At 45.9% G+C, this 6,386-nt stretch overlaps 1 long non-coding RNA gene across 2 annotated transcripts; it reads right to left on the reverse strand.

Annotated features, from left to right (window-relative positions):
* Positions 1-57: 57 nt before the first annotated feature.
* On the reverse strand, positions 58-4,901 carry LOC123329082. Of its 2 annotated transcripts, none has more exons than XR_006544226.2 (3): positions 4,599-4,901; positions 3,344-3,440; positions 58-597 (listed from the first exon to the last, which is right to left on the reverse strand). It is a non-coding gene; the product is annotated as an uncharacterized LOC123329082 (long non-coding RNA). The 2 variants fall into 2 exon arrangements; XR_006544227.2 differs by having other exon boundaries at positions 58-594; positions 4,599-4,897.
* Between the last annotated feature and the right edge of the window lie 1,485 nt (positions 4,902-6,386).

A 6,386-nucleotide genomic window follows, 5' to 3' on the forward strand; every position in this document is an offset into this window, starting at 1 on the left:
GTTTTTTTTTTTCTTTTTGTTCCCCCAGCATTTATACTATGCACATTGATGCCACAGTATAACCTTCATGGATTCTGATAAAGCTGGTCTTAAAAGCAAATTTATTTCTTTAAACATTCTCACATCAATTTCAAAGGTTCTTCAGATTTTACAAGGCATGAAAGTTATTCAAATAGAATTTACATGAATACTTTAATGTCTGTTTAGTAATGGCCACGATGAAGCTGTTCATGGTTGTGTCAGGTGCTAAAAACCTAGTTTTACATTAAATATCCACGTTGTAGAGCATTCTTCTGAAATTTTGATAAAGCCTGATCCTAAAAGCTATGACGTCTCACTTACGCTGAGTAAAACAGCACAATATGCCATTTGCACACAATTCAGGTTTTTTTTAAGCTTCACAATATGTATCCTTTCTAAGGAAATAAAGAGTTTTGATGTGGAACCAAAATCAGAGAGGGTCAAAAGTGGCAGGTTTGAGGAGTAGGACCAGGATATTTCAGCTTTTCTTTGCTCTCATCCCACCTTCAGCCAGGGTGGTGGTGACCCAGGGCAGGAGTCAGGGCCCCAAAGGCCCTCCACAGTCTGCAGCTGCTGCTGAAATAAAATGAGAAAGTGCTGTGAAAGCCACACAGCAGTGTGGGTATTGAAGGTGTTCATTTAATGTCACTCTTACACAGATCTTTAGCCATTGTCGTGACGAAAGAACTCTGAGGTGTGTTGACAATGAATCCAGGATTCTTGCGGGGGACCCAGACTTCTTCCTCCATTGGTTTTGTCACCTAACGAGTCTCATGTGACTGTGAGCGCTCTGGTTTACATGAACCTGAGGAAGAGACTGTGCTCAGCTCTCCTGCAGGAATCGCTAGGGGTGAAAAGTGCAATCTTACAGAAGTCTCTGGACCAACTTTGTAAAAAACAAAATAGTTTCATGGAAACAACCTGAATGTCCCTGGACAGATAGATGAATAAAGAAGATGTACATGTATACAATGGAATATTACCCAGCCATTAAAGGAACAAAATTGAGTCATCTGTAGAGATGTGGATGGACCTAGAGTCTGTCATACAGAATGAGGTGAGTCAGAAAGAGAAGAACAGGTATCCTATATTAATACATATATGTGCAATCTATTCATAGAAAAGTGGTACAGATGAGCCTGTTTACAGGGTAGGAACAGGGATCCAGAGGTAGAAAAAGGATTGTGGACATGGAGGGGAAGGAGAGGGTGGGACAAATGGAGAGAGCAGCACTGACATAAATACATTACCATGCATAAAGTAGATAGCTCGTGGGAAGCTGCCGTACGGCACAGGGAGCTCAGCTCAGTGCTCCGTGATGACCCAAAAGAGGCGAGATGGGGGGATGGCGGGAGGGATGCTCGAGAGCGAGGGGATATATGTACACTTACAGCTGATCCACGGAGTTTTACAGCAGAAACTAGCACAGCACTGTAAAACAACTACACTCCAATAAGTAAAAACGCACGCGTTTGCCTGTGTCCCTCAAGGTCAGTACCCCAGTGGGTGTTCAAGCTGGTAACCAGGTTGGATGAGCCTTTGCTCATCTTGTTTTCCGGAGTGAAGACAGCTTTAATGGAAGAAAACACTGCTGGCTTCTCCACAGTGCTTTCCGAAGACGAGATTTGGGATATTCTGTGACAAGACGTCTGTCAAATACAGAGTTCTTTTCCGCACTGCTGTGATGCACTTGACAATCCGCTAGTCTGTGATACGTCCACCAATCAAACGATGACGCATTTTGTCATCAGGAAAGGCCTTACTTTCAGGGAGAGTTTGGGAGCATTTCCATTTGCGCCCGACCCAGATTCCTCCGAGGCGAACCTATCCCATCACCACAGGGTGATCAGCACCACCAGGAGATGAACGTCGGAACCAGATGCCCAACTACAGACTTTGCTTGGATTTCACCACTTTTCCCACTAACGTCCTTTTTCTGGCCCCAGACCTACCCCAGGATCCCACTTTCCATGTAGGTGCAAGGTCTGCTATCGGAGCAGCTGCTCAGCCTTTGTCTTTCATGACTTTGAAACTTTTAGTTAAGAGTTCTGGTCAGGGACTTCCCTGGTGGTCCAGGTTAAGAATCTGCTTTGTTATGCAGGGGTTGTGGGTTTGATCCCTTTGTGTTAGTGTTACTCAGTCGTGTCAGACTCTTCGCAGCCCCATGGACTGTAGCCTGTCAGTGTCCTCTGGCCATGAGATTTCCCAGGCAAGAATACTGGAGTGGGTTGCCATTTCCTTCTCCAGAGGACCTTCCCAACCCAAGTATCAAATCTGGGTCTCCTGCATTGTAGACAGATTCTTTACCATCTGAGCCACCGGGGAAGCCTCGGGGAACTAAGATCCCACATGTCACAGGGCAACTGAGCCTGCATGCCACAGCTAGAGAATTTAATTTAAAAAAAAAAAAAGAGAGAGTACTTGTCATTTGCCTGTGAGTGTCTTCCAGTTTGGGTTTATCTGATACCTTCTCCTGAGACTGAAATTGTGCCCTTTGGGAAGCACACGGCAGAAGCGGAGCTGGGTTCCCCTCGATTCAGAATGTCAGGCCAGGGGGACATGGAGTTGATGTGTCTCACCACTGACGATGACCATCTGGGTGAAGTGGGGTCCTCCTGGTGTCTCCATGGCCAGGTTACCATCTTTCCATTGGTAATGAACAAGCATCTTATTTGGAGGGGGGCATGTAAACATGGCAGTTATCCTCCTCAAGCTTTTGCCAGCAGATTTTGTCATCCAGTGAAGGATCTTGCCTATGAAGATTTTTACTGCGATGTTGGCCTAGTGGTGATTTCGTATTTCTCTCATTCACCCTGGACACCTTTGCATGGATATGCAGATATCTTAGAACAGAGTTCATGCACTTGGAGACTGAGTTCGGGGTGATCTCCAAAATTACCTCCAGGGTCGGCTCTGGGTATCCCTTCACCCTCCTCACCTGTGATCTCTCACGGTGGCAGTTTGGTCTTGATAAACCAAACGTTAAAGGCTACCCCAAAGATGAAAGTCTATAAGAGTGACGTGATGGCGGTGAGAGGGGCTGGAAGGAAGTGGAAAGCTGGGTGCTGGGTCAAGCCCAGAATGCTTTTCCCTCCTCCTCCAGCTTTTAAACGTTTTTGAGACACGTATGAGATGAGATAAATGAGATTAATTTAAAATATGCTGTTTGTATCTTAATTTGTGGGTATTTATCTTTGTGTTTATTGACTGGAAATTTATTTCAAAGGATATAGCAGCTGGTCCTCAAAACAACTAAGAATGTGCCAAAGGTGGCCACAGACCTCTGCTCTGCCCAGGTTCCAGGATGGCTCCAAATACTCACGTTCAAGGAGAAGACCTTTGTCTCCGGTTTCCCAGGAGAAATGTGGCCAAGGGGTGAGGGTCATTTCTTGGGACACAGGGTATAAGTAAGCTTCCACCTGGAAATAACAAAACTTTATAAGAAAGAATCCAAGTTACTCAAAACCCACAGGGAGAGCAAAGATGGTTTTGATCTTCATGAGCTGATATTTGGAAATGAAGCAGATTGAGAAAAGATTCACAACATGATCTGCCTAGGTCAGCTGAAATCCAAAGTCCTGATTCTGAAGTATCCTGTTGTTTCAGAGGGATCCTCACCTTGGCAAGGTGAGTTCTTGATATTGAAGAAGAGAAGTGATATGGGTGCTGATTTAAGCGTCTACATTGTGCAGGGGGCTGTGTCTTTTACTGTGTTTGTAAACAAGGGTGGTGAGGTCACAAGTCAATTTTAGATGACAACTGTTCATCATTCTTTGAAAAAAAAATAATTGTAATAATCATACTGCACATTTGTTTAGTATTTCCTATGTTCAGACACTGTTCCAAGTGGTTAATAGGTATTAATTCATTTACTCCTTACTACAGCCCTATGTGGGCTTCCCAGGTGGTGCTAGTGGTAAAGAACCCACCTGCTAATGCAGAAGATGTAAGAGATGCAGGTTCAATCCCTGGGTCAGAAAGACTCCCAGGAGGAGGGCATGGCAACCCACTCCAGTATTTTTGCCTGGAGAATCCCATGGACAGAGGAGCCTGGCAGGCTACAGTCCATAGAATCTCAAAGAGCCAGACACAACTGAAGCAACATAGCTTGCTTCACACACACATCCCTGTGTGGTTGGTACCACTTAGTGCACCCAGTTTACAGATGGGAAAACCATATCGTGGGAATTTTAAACTACTCACCTGAAATTGCATAGTAAATGGCAGATGTCGGTTTCAAACCTAAGAGCTGGTATCTTAGTCTTCCTGCTCTACTAGCCACAAAAGAAGTGGCTTATCAGGTTATACCAAATAAAAGGCAAATATTATCTTTTACAATGTGAAGTGTCAGAGAGGGATGCTCAGAAAAATCACCACCAGTACCGTCTATCAATCAAAAGTCCAACCTAAGTTGTTACAACTGTATCACATGAAGCATCATGCATGCTTCTTGATGGGCTTCCCTGGTAGCTCAGACAGTAAAGAATCTGCCTGCAACAAGGGAGACCTGGGTTCAATCCCTGGGTCAGGAAGATCCCCCTGGAGAAGGACATGGCAACCCACTCCAGTATTCTTACCTGAAGAATTCCATGGACAGAGGAGACTGGTGTGCTACAGTCCATGGGGTCACAAAGAGTCGGACACGACTGAGCAAATAACGCTTACACTTTTCACGCCTCTTGGTGGACGGCTCCTCTAGGCCACACTGAAGGCACGAAGCAAACGTACATTTCATACGTTCGGGCCGGCTCACCTGAAACACTACTCCAGTCCTCCCCCTCCCCAACCCTGCCGCCTTCCATGGAGGAGGGAGCGTGGGGACCAGAAAGGATCCATTTGTCATCAGCAGCTCAGTGTCCTGATTGGCTCCAGACAAAGCCAATCTAAGCTAAAACAAGGCCCGTTCTAATGAAAGCAAACCTCAAAGCAGGCAAAAGTTCTTTTAATGCAATTATTCTGGAGGATAGTTGTGGATAAGGGTGGGTTACAGTGATGCTACCAGAAGGAACATGCATTCTTTACATGAGTCTGGAGTCTCTGGGAGGAATTTAATCAGCCCTGGCTGTGGCTAAGTGGGTTTTCCTGCAGGTGATCCTGGAGATCAGCTGCAGCATTGCTGTCAGGGAGTCAGAACGGGAGGGGCCATGTCCAAGGCAGGCTCCCAGCCCCGGGACCACCACCTGAGGGCCCCTCACCCTCTGGATGAGGAGAGCCCAGGCAGGGAAAACCCCACAGACCTCTGCTGAAGAAGGAACCGCTGGAGTTTGCAAGGCATTGAAGTCTGTGACTCAGTGTCCTAGAGGACGAGGCAGGAGGGGAATGACAAAGGAGAGGCAAACAGAGGAGGAAAGAGGTGGGGGGAGAGGTTGCCTGCCACCTCCTTCAGAGGGTCCAACAAACATCAACTAGATTTCCACTTGTTGTCCTCTAAAATGTTTTATTTCCCCTAGAGTAGCAGCTCTGAATGTCAGGAGGAAAGCAGTATCATTGAATTAATTCGTATCATGGACAGAACACCTACCACTGAGAGGACTCCAGTTCTCTCAAGACCCTGCCTTGTGCTGGCACTCCAGCCCCTGAGTTCCTACCTCTCTTCACAGGCTTCTTCCCACCTTATCAGCCCAGATTTCACTCTATGTGGACTATGAAAAACAAACAGGGACTTCCCTGGTGGTCCAGTGGCTCCATGCTCTGAATGCAGGGGACCTAGGTTCAATCCCTGGTCGGGGAACTAAATCCCACATGCCACAACTAAGACTCGGCATAGCCAAATAAATAAACAAATATTTTAAAACAAACGAATGCAAAGTAACAAAACAAACCAAGCCAAACAAAAACAAATATGTAAGTATAAAGTATAGAGCAGTGGCTCCCAGGGCGGGGGGGATAGATGTGCACGAGGGTGAAATGAATAAAGGGGGTCAATTGCATGGTGATGGACAGAAACTAAAATTTTGATGGAGAGTACCTTAGAATGTATTGTTGCTGTTTAGTCACTAAGTCATGTTGGACTCTTTTGCGACCCCATGGACTATATAGCCCACCAGGCTCCTCTGTCCATGGGATTTCCCAGGCAAGAATACTGGAGTGGGTTGCCATTCCCTTCTCCAGGGGATCTTCCTGATCCAGGGATTGAAACCGCATCTATAGAAGCACAAATATAATGTATACATGTAAAACATATAAGCCAGGGTTTCCTCAACAATAAAAAAGACACATTGTAAGTGTATGACTTGATGAATTTCTATGAGGTGAACACATCAATGAAACCAGTATCCAATCAACAAAGGGAACATTCCCAGCATCCCTGCAAGCTCCCTGGGCCCTATCAGTCACTACCGCCGCAAGGGTGCCCACTATCTTGA

The sequence above is a fragment of the Bubalus bubalis genome, chromosome 14, assembly GCF_019923935.1.
Source record: "Bubalus bubalis isolate 160015118507 breed Murrah chromosome 14, NDDB_SH_1, whole genome shotgun sequence".
In the NCBI taxonomy this organism is placed as follows: Eukaryota; Metazoa; Chordata; class Mammalia; order Artiodactyla; family Bovidae; genus Bubalus; species Bubalus bubalis.